Genomic DNA, 15,493 nt, shown 5'->3' with positions numbered 1-15,493 from the left:
TTATTATGAACTGGGCCAGTCCACTCAACACATTCTTAAGCAGGCAGCCCAAACCATGACTTTGTAATTTGCTTTGGTAAGTGTACAGTGAAAATTACCTGGAGTAAGTTAGTGAGGTTGTCTACCAGGTTAAAAACAGACAAAAAGAAATTCACAAAATTACACAATGAAACACAAATAATAGAATAAAGAACCCTTTCAGAATTCAGTCTATCCAAACTTGACTTAATTATGCTGTTCCAAATGCACACAGCAGATCCAATAAGCAAACCCCCTTAGAAACAAGTATAAATGAATGGAACAGATGCTTACAGGTTGAAGTTCAAAGGGCAGAGAGAGAGAGAGAGAGAGAGCTTGTTTGCACACAGTTCACTGCTGAACTCCCAATTAGTTCTGAACTGAACTGCTCAGTTAGAGAGCTGACCACTCCCCTTTCATTATACAGGTCACTTCGAAAGCATGACCACTTTGGCCTGAAGTCTCATCTGTTTATATATAAACAAAAAGGCCTCTCAATACCCTTTAATCTCTGGACCAAACCAGAGAGATCAGCACTGAGAGTGGTTTATTAGCCTTCTAAAAAAAACAAGCATATAGTATCCTTGTAAAAAGAAACAACTTTTAGAAAAAAGAAACCAACTTTGTGACACCTTCCCCCTTAAAAAAATGAACTATCAATACCAAAAGAAGGCTTCATTTTTAAAACCCATCAAAAATATGGTTAGTAGTCTAAACACACATATACGCTATACAAACGATAAGCATGTAAACATACACAACTACATGCATTATCAATCACGTTTTTACGACCTGCCACATGCACAATTGTCAAATTGAATGGCTGCAGCAACAAATTCCATCAAAACAGTCTGGCATTTTTGTCCTTAAATTTTTCCACAAATGTCAATGGGTTATGATTAGTGTATACAATTGTCTCAGATGCATTGCTAGTAATATAAACACTGAAATGTTGGAATGCTAACACCATGTTTAAAGTCTCTTTCTCCATTATTGAATATTTCTGTTGATGAATGTTCAACTTCCTGGAAAAATACCCGATGGGTCTTTCTATTCCCTCATCATCCTCCTGCAGGAGCACCGCACCGTCACCCACATCACTGGCATCGATAGCCACCTTGAAAGGTTTCGTGTAATCTGGTGTGGCTAACACTGAGGCAGTAGTTAACACAGTTTTTAGGCTGTCAAATGCTTTTTGACAGTCCACTGTCCACTGAAACGCCTTAACCTTTTTTAACAATTTGGTGAGTGGGGCAGCCACACTGCTAACGTTCGGCACAAACTTTTGGTAAAATCCACAAAATTTCAGGAACCATAGTAATGCTTTTTTCATGGACGGTAGGAGAAATTCCTCAATTCCTTTCATTCTCACATTCCATGGGGTAATTTGTCCATGTCTATTAACATGACCCAGGAAGGTGACTTGAGCTTTAGCAAAGTCACTTTTAACTGGATTTATCACCAAGCCCGCCTTCCGAAGTCAATAGAACAAGTCTGATAAATGCTGTAGATGTTCCTTCCATGAGTGACTAAAAATCACCAGATCATTAATGTACACCACACAGTTGGGTAATCTGACAATGACCTTATTAGTCAGTCTCTGAAATGTGGCTGGAGCGTTTTTCATACCAAATGGCATGACTTTGAACTGATATAGTCCATTTGGCGTTATAAAACCTGAAATTGCCTTGTTCTCTCTGACAGAGGTACTTGCCAGTAGCCTCTGAGCAAGTCCAACTTAGAAATGTAAGTTGCTTGCCCACATTTTTGACACAGTCCTCCAATCATGGAATTGGGTATGCATCAGTCTTTGTAAAGGTGTTGACTTTGCATTTGCCCACACATCACCAATTGGGTACCATCTGACTTTGGCACCATGACTATGGGTGAGCCTCAGTCACTGTAACTCACTTTTATTATGCCATTTTTCAGGATGTGCTCTATCTCCTGCTGAACTTGTGCCAACTTAGAGGGTTATGCCTATAAGGATGTTGCTTAATTGGAACAGCATCTCCTAACTCTACATCATGCACAACTCGGTTAGTACTTCTAAGTTTATTTCTATATATCTCCCCATGTGATAGTAATAACTCTTTCAGATAATTTCAATTTTCTTGTGGAAGATAAGTCAATAATTTATCCCAATTTTTGACAATTCCTCACTTTCCAATTTGAGTTGAGGAATGTGCAATTCAGAATCCTCTGAACTTGGTCTTCCTTCTGTGCTGTAATCATTAATACCTTCTCCTCTTGCTTTCATTCCCGATCAAAATACCTTTTGAGCATATTCACATGACACACTCTTTGAGATTTCTTCCTGTCTGGAAGTAGTTCACCTCACTCAATTTCCTCTCAGTTTGATGCAGTCCACAAGACCTTGCTTTTAAAGGTTCACCTGTTACTGGAAGTAATATCAGTACTTTATCCCCATTGCAAAATTACAAATTTGTGATTTCTTATCTGCCTCTTGTTTCATTGTATGCTGTGATACTTTTAAATGCTGTCTAACCAACTCTCAGCTCTATTTAATCATTCTCTAAAATTTAATACATTGTTCAAATGGGTGGTCTCTGAATTCTGACTTATTAATTTCTCCTTAATCAATTTTAATGGTCCTCTTACTTCATGCCCAAACATTAATTTAAATGGACTGAATTTGTTTGATTCATTTGGTGCATTTCTGATCACAAAGATTACAAACAGAACTCCCTTATCCCAATCGTCTAGATAATCCTGACCATACAATCTCAACATGGTCTTTAGTGTTTGGTGCCATCTCTCTAGCACTCCCTGCGATTCTGGATGGCATGCAGTAGAGACATGGAGTCATAGAGTCATAGAGATGTACAACACAGAAACAGACCCTTCGGTCCAACTTATCCATGCTGACCAGATATCCCAACATAATTTAGTCCCACCTACCAGCACCCTTCCTATTTGCTTTATACCCAAGTTATTCATAACTTCTTTGATTAGCTTGGATGTAAAGTTTGATCCTTGATCTGACTGGATCTCTATTGGTAGTCCATATCCACTAAAAAAAAAAGTAATTCATCTTCAAACCTTTACCTGTGATTTTGCGTAATGGGATTGCCTCTGGAAATCTAGTTGACACATCCATTATTGTTAAAAAATACTTATTCCCACTTTTTGTTTGAGGTAGGGGACCTATGCAATCAATCAAGACTCTAGTGAAAGGTTCCTCAAATGCTGGAATAGCTATTAAAGGTGCAGGTTTTATTACTGCCTGTGGCTTTCTAATAAGCTGACATATATGACACCCCCGACAAAATTCAACTATATCCTTGTATAGTCCCAGCCAGTAAAATGTCTTTGTGTTTTAGTTTGTGTTTTCCTCACCCCGAAATGACCTCCAAGTGGTAGGTCATGTGTCACTTGCAGCACTTCTTTCTATACCCTACTGGTAAAACAATTTGATGAATCTCTGCCTATTTCTCATCTGCTTGAATGTATGATGGTCTTCATTTCCTTATTAAGACATAATTTGCTACATAATAATGCCAGGAAGGCATTCACTCTCCTCTGTATATGCCTTTTGATGTAACTATTTTAAGTTCTTATCTTTCTGCTATATTTCAATCAACTTAGCAAGGCTAAAGATACTTGCATGTTTACTTATTTGCTCCTCCTCTGTCCCACTCTCCTGCTTCGACTTGTGCCTCTGTGATCTTGTGATCGCACAATCAGGAAAAAGTCCTGGAAAAATATTATTCATGTCTCCAGTTGCCTGCGTCTCCACTGGTTTTTCAGCTAGAGTAGGCAGCACGCCTACCGGTGATTCAGCTATATCATTTGCAAGGACAAATTGTATTCCTGGAGCTGAGAGTTTGTCCAGTACTCCTACCACAAATTCTTCACTCTTCTCTGGACTCTCTCGCCTTACTTTACATAATTGAGCATTTTTTGTCCACCATGAATTCCTGTTACCAGTACCTTTTTTGGCAGTAGTCCCTCAGGAGTACATATCTCCTCATCCTTCAGCATTACAGACTGAGAGGTCATGTGTCCCTTACCTACCACTTCTGGTCTATGTGAATAAACTTTACCTTTGCCTGTATATTTTTTAAGCAAATCTAGCACTTTCTCCTTAACCATCTCTGATCATCTTGTACACTCTGAGTCAGTTATCTAACTTCCCTTGTGCTTTTTGTTACTAGTCCATCAAACTTCCAGGCTTGTCCAGTTTTCCTAAGTCTGGCTTTCTTCTAGCCCATGAACACTGTGATTTCCTTGGAGCTTTTTGACTTCTTTGTCCCCCTCTAGGGTTTTTTTTACCCTGTGATAAGTTATCCTTATGATCTTCAGTGAGATCTACCTTTCTGGATTTTTCTTTGCCCCAATTTCTATCCGTCATGGACTGAAATTGATTCTGGAAGCCAAATCAAGTTATACAGACTAGCGCATAATCATCAGCCACTTCAGCTGCTAACTTTATCATTTTAAATCTCTGCTCTTGCATGCAATTCTTGTCTCCTTCCTATCGGAAAGATGTTGTGAAACTTGAAAGGGTTCAGAAAAGATTTACAAGGGTGTTGCCAGAGTTGGAGGATTTGAACTATAGGGAGAGGCTGAACAGGCTCAGCGTCAGAGGCTGAGGGGTGAGCTTATAGAGGTTTACAAAATTATGAGGGGCATGGATAGATTAGATTACTTACAGTGTGGAAACAGGCCCTTCGGCCCAACAAGACTTTCCAAAGAGCAACCCACCCACACCCATTCCTCTACAATTACCCCTTCACCTAACACTATGGGCAACTTAGCATGACCAATTCACCTAACGTGCAGATTTTTGGATTGTGGGAGGAAACCGGAGAACCCGGAGGAAACCCACGCAGACTCGGGGAGAATGTGCAAACTCCACACAGACAGTTGCCTGAGGCGGGAATTGAACCCGGGTCTCTGGTGCTGTGCTAACCACTGTGCCACCGTGCCGCCCATAGGAAGGCATTGGAGGCATATGGGCCGGGTGCTGGCAGGTGGGACTAGATTGGATTGGAATATCTGGTCGGCATGGACGAGTTGGACCGAAGGGTCTGTTTTCATGCTGTATATCTCTATGACTATTTCAGGCTGTGAATTTTTGAATTCCTCCAAAATAATTACCTCTCTAAGGGCATCATAGGTTTGCTCGATTTTCAAAGTTCTAATCCATCCCTTGAAATTACTCTGTTTGATCCTTTCAAATGCAAGATGGATTTGCCCAGGGTCCCTCCTTACATTCCTGAAACTTTGTCTGTAGGCTTCTGATATAAGCTCATATGGACTTAAAATTGTGTTTTTCAGGTCCTCATACTCCCCAGATAGCTCCTCTGATAGTGATGTGAAGACCACACTAGCCCTCCCTCCAAGTTTCGTTTGGATCAGCAAAAACAAATTGCCACTGGCCACTGCATTTGTTTAGCCAACTTTTCAAATGAGATGAAAAAGGCTTCCACATCCTTCTCATCAAACGTAGGCAATGCTTGAACATACTTAAACAGCTTCTCACTCGGCTTCTGACCACCAGGGGCTTGCTCATCTTCACTCTCTTCCTCACTGAGCCTACTCTGAGCCTTTATCTCCAGCCTTTTAAGCTGACTTTACTTTTTTTTTAAGTATCAGTTTTCGAAGTTCAAAAGCTCTCTCTTTTTCCTTCTCTGCTCTTTCTTTTTACCTGTCTTTTGCTTTTAATCGTAACTCAAACTGTTCCATTTCTGCTGCCCTTTCCTTATCTCTTGCCTCTAACTCAAACTGCTTCATTTGCAATTGAATTCTTGTCATCTCTACAGGTTCTGATGGTTTCTCCAGCAAGTTTAAATGCTGACCTATTGCTGTAATTATCTCTACTTTTGACACTGAAGCAGATAGTTCCAGTTCCAGCTTCTCTGCTAATTCCTGCAGCTTGGTCTTATTTACCACTTCCAAAAAACATTTGGTGACTGAAAAAGCCATTACAATCCTAAGTTTGTGGTGACATAATTTCCTGTTCTTTTTCTCAGGGGGTGGTAGATGGGTTCTAACTTGATGTGTTTGTTGATAGAGTTCCTGGTGGAATACCATGCTTCTAGGAATTCTACGCATAGCTGAATAACAGGAAGTGACATCATCACAGGAAATGACATCACCAACCCAGAGTAACTCAAACATATAAATAGAAAGCAGGCATCATCAGCAGTGCTTCGCCCGGAGGTCCACTGAAAATGTTACCTAATAGGGTGATAAAACGTCTGGAAATTAACCTTCTAGCTCAGCGAGCAAACCTGTATCCAGAACCTCAACCTGAGCTGCAAACCTTCTCAAAACTCACTAACACAGCAGTTCCAATAAGCCCTTAGAAACCAGTATACGTGAATGGAACAGATGCTTACAGGTTGAATTAAGAAGGGCAGAGAGAGAGTTTGTTTCCACACAGCTCACTGTCTAACTCCTAACTAGTTCTGGACTGAATTAAACTGCATAGCTAGAGACCTGACCACTCCCTATTCATTATACAGGTCATTTCTAAAGCAAGACCACTTTGGCCTGAAGTCTCATGTGTTTACATATAAACTAAAAGGCCTCTCAATACCCTTTAATCTCTGTACCAAACCAGACTAATCAGCAGAGACTGGTGTATTACCTCTCTGATAAAAAAACAACCACATATATCCTTGAGAAATGGAACAGCTTTGAGAAAAAAGAAACTAATTTTGTGACAAAGTGATATACCTTTTGGGGGGGAGTGATGTGAAGGTCACAGTGATATAGAAATCCTTCACCATTGGCTTCATTGAAGTTCAACTGGGCATTGGTGTGGCCTATCCCAGTTGGCAGTCCACAATTACATTCGTGAGGTTACCGATGAATTTGCAGAAAAGCCATTCAGTTTGGTGCGTTCACAGACATGGGCACAGACAACCAAACTGCACAAGTGGTAGGACTATTGCTAATCTATTGCTGGATTCCCTTAGATATATGGGGCTTTTGGCTACATGCAGTGCTTTGTGACAGACTGCAGCCAGATTCCTGAGTAGAAGGGGATTTCTGTTGGTGTGTGCCCACTATCTGGGGAGCTGTCAAAACATCTACAGCACAGCTCACGGGTTGCTTCATCCTACTTACCTATACCCACATCTTCTCCAGGGCTGGCTTATCGATGTCAAGCAATACCTCAGAAAGCAAGTCTTACATCCTCAAACTAAATAATCACACTACAACGCAGCTCAAGCATCCTCTAGTGATATCACTGACCAGGTGATTGAGTTTCCTGAGGATGAGCTTCTACAGTGCACCCCTCAGGAGAATAGTTCTCACTGGACAGAATCCCAGAATTATCAATGTTTGCTGTGCACTGCACAAGTTAGCTCGATGATAGAGTGCCAATTTAAAGGAGCAGTCACTTGTCACCTCCATCAAGGGACCAGTGGAGCGTGATAAACATGTCGACAGAGCCAACAGGAATGCTGAGGATGCCATGGCAGAAGTCAGGTGAGACAGACAGGTATGAGGAAATCCTGACGGCAGCTAGACTTGAGAATTACTGACTTTGGATGAACATTTGAAGTGTTGAAGAATTGCCAGCCCATTGTGATGGAGAAGTCTTGCTGCCTTAAAAGGAACATTTGTTTTATTAAAGTCAAACTTTTATAAATGCTCTGCTTGTACATTGTACATATCTTTGCTCCTTTCAACATCAGTAAATTCTCAGTCAGTTTGATGGCCAAAGTGTCAGAATGGAGTTTTGGGGCCTCAACTGGTGGCTCCACTTAGGCCACACAGACCTTTGTTTGCAAGGATCATTCATCTCTCACAGAGATGTGGAGGGGCTCAATCATGCTGATCGACTCGAGAAACACAACCATGCAGCTAATTAACTTCTCTGATAATTTGCTCCACCCAGATGCATGAAAACACCAGTGGTCTCCACAATCCAGCATCTGAAGTTCATGTGAGTGAACACTGTCCCTCAAGGAATTTTAGAAGGGAGTGCAAAGCTGTTAGAGGTATATCTAGGTTGCATTTATTCCAATGTAAACACTTCACTGAATCGTAATACACGTGACTTCAGTCTTTGTTAATCTTCCACTTCGTACTATTACATCTTGGTGTTCCCAGAGTTGAGTGTTAGCAGCCTGTAGCTGTCTTGCCACAGCTGACATTGGCTCTGGTTGGCCCTGACCCTAAATTGTCCCAGAATAGTGGGGTGTTCTCCTGCACTGCTATGAACTAATCGGGGTATTTTGGTCTGTGGCAGCAAGGGGTCAATGCAGCAAGGTGGGTCTGGAATGTCCTGTTGGGTGACTGTCTGCTGCTCCTCTTCCCTGTAAATGTACTGTATCACCTCCTTCACCCCCTGGAGTGGGGACGGGCCATCTGGAGTGAAGTCAATATCCCTTGGTCCCGCCTGCCCAGTGAGTGATTGCATCCAAGGCTCAAGTGATGGTGTCAAGGTCTGAGCATATATTCAACAGCTACTGACTGTTCTGCTGGGCCATAGTGACTAGCAGGCACTCCACGCAGGTAGGCATGCACTCACATACCAAAACCATGGCATCAGACAAAACATCTCTCTGTCCTTCACTCCAGTATGTTTAAGACCGCAGACCGATTTGATTTGCTTGTTGCTTCATTTCAATTAGCTGCTGAATCAGATGAGTCCAGATGTTCACTCAGTAGAAGGGGTGGTCTCCAGCTTCTTCAACCTGTACTCGCCAGAATGTGACTTTAAGCCTGTGTTATAGGCGTATCCCACTGAGGAGGAACTCCCCACCTTACTGGAGGGTTGGAAGAATGCCTTGATGGTGAACTGCATCTTCTCAGAGGAATGCAGGCGAGAACTGTGAGAGGAGGCTCAAGGAAATGGGATACTTTATCGTCTTCGGTGGGTCTGTGATTGGGATCCAAAAGCCGCAAAGAAAAGCGTAACAATTTGGTAGAGTTGTGAGGTGCCAGCCTGATCAATAGTTGCATGAAAACTTTGGATCTTACGCAGCTGTGAAGGTTTTTCCACTCAAAAGCTGAGGACAAATCACATTTTGTCTTTGGCACGGGCCTTCTCCCCATGCTGTCTTCCATTAATCAGGTGGCCTGCTCTTCAAAGGTGGTGAGGACCCAGAGTTTTGACATGCCGCCTCCTCCCCACCCATCTTGCCACACTCTCACCACTTAATCTACAGCCTCTGATCTCCAGCATCTGCAGTCCTCGCTTTCTCCTTGAAGGGCTGAATGGCCTACTCCTGCTCCTATTTTCTATGTTTCTATGGATCGGTAAAAGTAAGAATGTAAACCTGCAGTGCTGCAATTGTCCATACTCTGAGGATGAAGAAAGTGGTCAGGAGAAGTTGTGTTTGAGAGGATCCTGAGGGTAAGGTTGCTGAGTATGATGAAAGAGCTGGAATTGATAGAATTCAATGAAGCTTCCAATGATGTATGTGCAGGATATGCATTTGAGGTGTTGATGTTCAAACCACCTTCCAAGACACAATCTTGTCGCATTCAAGCTGATGGTGAGAGTATAAGTGATGAATAGGTTCATCTAGTTGTGATGAATGGTGTGTGAGCTACTGATGTGTGAACAATTGAGAGCCGCAGGGTATTTTCCTGTTGAGTTGGTTTTATGGTGGTTGTGTGAGATGCAGGATTATTCTGTTTCTCTTAGTCCAGGGTAGGTGCAATTAAATGAAAGCTTTGAGGCATAGGATGGAAATGTGTCTTCGAAGGTGGTGAAGACTCAGAGTTCAGACATGCCACCCCCTGTCTTGGCACACTCTCACCACTTAATCTACAGTTTCTTCTGCAGAAACCTAAAGGCAATAAGAGTGACATTATCATAAACATTTACTGTGTGGATAAAGAAATCAAATTGGAGAAAGTGAGAATAGGATACTGAGAGGAATGGTAAGCCATGATCATTTGATTGGCAGAGCAAACCTGAATGGTGTGTATGATGGTCCTGTATGATGGCAAGCTGACTATAATAGATCACAGTCATAGAGGCATGAAAGAATTATAATCAAGATTAGAGTGGTAATTGAAAAGCACAGCAGGTCACGCAGCATCCGAGGAGAAGGAAAATTGATGGTTTGGGCAAAAGTCCTTCATCAGGAATGCATGAAGAAATACGTTCACTGTGATTCTTACTCTGGCAGACCATAAGAGATCATTCATCCTCCTGCAGTCCTGCACCCAGTAAGGCCTCCAGCTGATTGCTTAATGAGCACTTCAGCCACACTGTCCTCATCAGGTGGGAAGTCCTCTTGTTACCATCCTTGAGGAACAGGGTGCCTGGGCACCTGTCACACTCGGGAGCAGTCACTACATTTCAGGACTGCCTTCTGTATCTGGTCAGCCATCTGCGATGGTCCTGGTATCCAGGAGGTGGAGTGCTTTCCAGAAAGAAGACCCCATTGATTGCATCTTACTGAGGCTCAAAAAGAAAATATTCCATCCAAGGAGACTGAATGAAGCTAGGATGAAAATGACCAGCACTTTGCATTCCAGTGTTATCCACATTGAATTCAACCCTTGGAACCTGTAAACCACTTTCTTCTGCCTTATAAACTAGAGCTCTTCACACTGTTCAACATGTCTAGTGTGTCACTGTACAACGTAAACTAATCAAAGCTAAATTCTGAAAATACAATGAATTATTTAACTTCTGATGGCAGGAGGGGAAAAACACAACAGATCAGGTAGCATCCGAGGAGCAGAAGTCTCTCTCTCTCTCTCTCTCACTCTCTCCCTGTCTCTCTCTCTCTCTCGAAAGAGAGCACATCAGCCACAACTTTAAACTGAAATCCAAAAACAAATTTCCAAAGAACATGAAAGCATTTAAGATCCTCTTAAAGCTAACAGAGTCATAGAGTCATCGACATGTACAGCACGGAAACAAACCCTTCTGTCCAACTTGTCCATGCCGACCAGATATCCCAACCCAATCTAGTCCCACCTGCCAGCACCTGGCCCATATCCCTCCAAACCCTTCCTATTCATATGCCCATCCAGATGCCTTTTAAATGTTGTAATTGTACCAGCCTCCACCACTTCCTCTGACAGCTCATTCCATACACGTACCACCCTCTGAGTGAAAAAGTTGCCCCTTAGGTCTCTTTTATATCTTTCCCCTCTCACCCTAAACCTATGCCCTCTAGTTCTGGACTCCCTGACCCTAGGGATAAGACCTTGTCTATTTACCCTATCCATGCCCCTCATAATTTTGTAAACCTCTATAAGGTCACCCCTCAGCCTCTGACGCTCCAGGAAAACAGCCCCAGCCGGTTCAGCCTCTTGCAATAGCTCAAATCCTCCAACCCTGGCAACATCCTTGTAAATCTTTTCTGAACCCTTTCAAGTTTCACAACATCTTTCCGATAGGAAGGAGACCAGAATTGCACGCAATATTCCAACAGTTGCCTAACCAATGTCCTGTACAGCCGCAACATGACCTCCCAACACCTGTACTCAATACTCTGACCGATAAAGGAAAGCATACCAAACACCTTCTTCACTATACTATCTACCTGCAACTGCACTTTTAAGGAGCTATGAACCTGCACTCCAAAGTATCTGAAAATAAGAGTTTGCCCAGTTAAGACAGAGATTTCTTTTATTCATTTAGTATTGCCCCCATTTTCTGTGGCTCCACACAAAGGCCACCTTGCAAAGTCTTTTCCCTGGGGTGGAGGAGTCCAGAACTAGAGGGCATAGGTTTAGGTTCAGAGGGGAAAGATATAAAAGAGACCTAAGGGGCAACTTTTTCACGCAGAGGGTGGTATGTGTATGGAATGAGCTGCCAGAGGATGTGGTGGAGGCTGGTACAATTGCAACATTTAATAGGCATTTGGATGGGTATATGAATAGGAAGGGTTTGGAGGGATATGGGCCGAATGCTGGCAGGTGGGACGAGATTGGGTTGGGATATCTGGTCGGCATGGATGGGTTGGACCGAAGGGTCTGTTTCCGTGCTGTACATCTCTATGACTAAGATGAGGAGACTTGTTTTTTCTCGCGGAGGTTTGTGAGTCTTTGAAGCAGAGTCTTCGAGTTTTTTTGAGTGTAGATGTGGATAGATTCTTGATAAAGAAGGGGGTGAAACCCAGTTGGGGACAGGCAGAAATGTGGAGTATTTTGATCAGCTCATGATTTTATTGAATGGTAGTACAGCCTCATGGAGCTAAGTTGCTTACGTCTGCTCACAATTGTACGACTTAGATGTCTGCAGATAGCCAACTAAAATTACTGAACTCTTAACGTACCTCCTGTTTTTAACTCATTCAAATTTAACTTGGCCAAAGTTAACCTCCGTTACATTGCTTGTTTGGTTTAAGGGTTCGTTTGTAGAGGAGTTGAAACAGTCGGAATGTATTTTTATGTTTGTTAATAATTTTAAGTGGGTCAGTTTTAGTTTGAGAAAACTAACTCCTTACTTGTTAAACCAGTAGATGTTGGTCTGTCTAGTTTTTTTTGTATATAAGTCATACGTAACCCGCAAAGTGCACACTGAACTGTTAATTACATCCTGTTTAAACTTAAAGCCTCGGTTACATCCAGGCAAAAGACAGCAGCTACCACACTCCTCCTCATCTGGTTGTGACAATTCTAAAAAAAGACCCAGAGGGCAAAGCCACTCAAGCATTACTTCACTTCCGACAGCATTATTAGCTGCAATCTCTTGAATCTTCCAGTAGTTTCTGCATTTTCTGTGCTTCTCTCTCAGTTTGTCAAGGTAACAGATTATTATCCTTCTCGTTGCAATGATTGTTTGTAAGAGAAGAATTTGGGGTTAGAATCAGTGTTGCTGCTGACATTTCTCAGTTACTGAGGTGGCAGAGAACATCAAGGTAATCTCCTGTGACATTAGTTGCAATTGAGGAACAGGAAAACCTGAGTTCCACATTATGTTCACTGAGATCTAAAACCCTCACTCCTCGGCCTTTCTCTAGATAATCAAGAACTCCCTGAATTTGCTCTGTAAAGTATCTTAAAATGATTTTTAATGTAGAAAAGATTGTTTTAACTGCTCCAGGGACATGTTGGAACATATGAATTGTCTCTCAACACAGCTAATCAAAACAAAAACTGCCGAATTGCCAACATGGAGACAAAATGTACATTTTGATCTTCTTCACCACTGCCTCTTAGTTTAATAGCAATTTGACCGTAACCGGGGCTATTAAGAACAGGAGAGAGTGTTTATTGTATTGTTCATAGGTGAGATATAATTTGCACAAATCCATTATGTGCACTAAGCAGGTTAAGCATTATTAGGCAAACAATCTCTGATAGTAAGGTTTCAGATAATTAAACAAGAAGAGAATGTTAGCAATTCACAAAGAAGATTAAGAAATCACAACAGAACTATTGAAACTGGAGGAACAACATGATGTAGATCAGAATTGGTCAAGATAGCAAATAGAAGAATTGACAGGAGAGTCAGAAAAACCTGCAATAACTACACACTGTAAATCTGTTCCATTACCATTTAATTACCTTGATGACATAAGAATAAAGCTGACTAAAGCTGTGACTAGATTTTGCAGTCAGAGGTGAGACACCACAAACACCAAAACAGGTTTAAAAAGTTCGAGCAAATTGTTGCTTGGTCGTGCAGTATTTGTCCTAAAGGTTAACTGCATGAATCAGATGAAATGGTCCTTTGGTTGATTATAAAATGCAGAGTAGAAACTATACTCAGCTAATCCACAAAACAAACTGTCCACTATAAGACATGAGTCAGCAACAGTACTGAGTTCTCTAATACCTGCATTAACAACGAGTTCAATTGAATCAGTCAAACTCATAATATGGCTCATTTACAATTGCTTGATGAAGCATACATTCATATCCAGGGATAGAACATAAAACCGTGGATGCTGGAAATCTGAAACAAAAACGGAAATTATATGGGAAAATGGCTTGAGGTAGCAGCTGAGCCCTGATCAAGTTGACTGGTGGAGCAGGCTCAAGTGACTGAATCACCTTTTCTTGCTTCTATTTTCCATATTCCTTTACATTTAAATAGTTATGGTTCGAGTAAAATTAGAACTAAAATAAATATTAAAAAATGAGAAGAAATGTATTGTTTATGTAAGTGTTTGGAAGTTTTCTTTATTAGAAGGGAGAAATTTGACATTCAACAAATATAAAATTAAAGATCAGAATCCCTCCAGTGCAGATAGAGGCCATTTGACCCATCAAGTCAACACCAATCTATGAACAGCATCCCACTTCCCCAGAGGTAAAAACAATGACTGCAGATGCTGGAAACCAGATTCTGGATCAGTGGTGCTGGAAGAGCACAGCAATTCAGGCAGCATCCTAGTTAGAAGCTAGGATGAGGTGGGGGAAGGGGAAATGAGGAAACTGTTGAAATCCACATTGATGCCCTGGGGTTGAAGTGTTCCGAGGCGGAAGATGAGGCGTTCTTCCTCCAGGCGTCTGGTGGTGAGGGAGCGGCGGTGGAGGAGGCCCAGCACCTCCATATCCTCGGCAGAGTGGGAGGGGGAGTTGAAATGTTGAGCCACTGGGCGATGTGGTTGATTGGTGCGGGTGTCTCGGAGATGTTCCCTAAAGCGCTCTGCTAGGAGGCGTCCAGTCTCCCCAATGTAGAGGAGACCGCATCGGGAGCAACGGATACAATAGATGATATTAGTGGATGTGCAGGTAAAACTTTGATGGATGTGGAAAGCTCCTTTGGGGCCTTGGATAGAGGTGAGGGAGGAGGTGTGGGCGCAGGTTTTACAGTTCCTGCGGTGGCAGGGGAAAGTGCCAGGATGGGAGGGTGGGTCGTAGGGGGGCGTGGACCTGACCAGGTAGTCACGGAGGGAACGGTCTTTGCGGAAGGCGGAGAGGGGTGGGGAGGGAAATATATCCCTGGTGGTGGGGTCTGTTTGGAGGTGGCGGAAATGTCGGCGGATGATTTGGTTTATGCGAAGGTTGGTAGGGTGGAAGGTGAGCACCAGGGGCGTTCTGTCCTTGTTACGGTTGGAGGGGCTGGGTCTGAGGGCGGAGGTGCGAGGTGTGGATGAGATGCGTTGGAGGGCATCTTTAACCACGTGGGAAGGGAAATTGCGGTCTCTAAAGAAGGAGGCCATCTGGTGTGTTCTATGGTGGAACCGCTCCTCCTGGGAGAAGATACGGCGGAGGCGGAGGAATTGGGAATACGGGATGGCATTTTTGCAAGAGGTAGGGTGGGAAGAGGTGTAATCCAGATAGCTGTGGGAGTCGGTGGGTTTGTAGAAGATGTCAGTGTCAAGTCGGTCGTCACTGATGGAGATGGAGAGGTCCAGGAAGGGGAGGGAGGTGTCAGAGATGGTCCAGGTAAATTTAAGGTCAGGGTGGAATGTGTTGGTGAAGTTGATGAATTGCTCAACCTCCTCGCGGGAGCACGAGGTGGCGCCAATGCAGTCATCAATGTAGCGGAGGAAGAGGTGGGGAGTGGTGCCGGTGTAATTACGGAAGATCAACTGTTCTACGTAGCCAACAAAGAGACAGGCAT

The sequence above is a fragment of the Chiloscyllium plagiosum genome, unplaced genomic scaffold (genome assembly GCF_037043375.1).
Source record: "Chiloscyllium plagiosum isolate Xiang-an unplaced genomic scaffold, Cpla_swu_hap1 HiC_scaffold_18, whole genome shotgun sequence".
Classification (NCBI taxonomy): Eukaryota; Metazoa; Chordata; class Chondrichthyes; order Orectolobiformes; family Hemiscylliidae; genus Chiloscyllium; species Chiloscyllium plagiosum.
The sequence above is the reverse complement of the archived record's forward strand: the minus strand, read 5'-3'. Positions refer to the sequence as shown.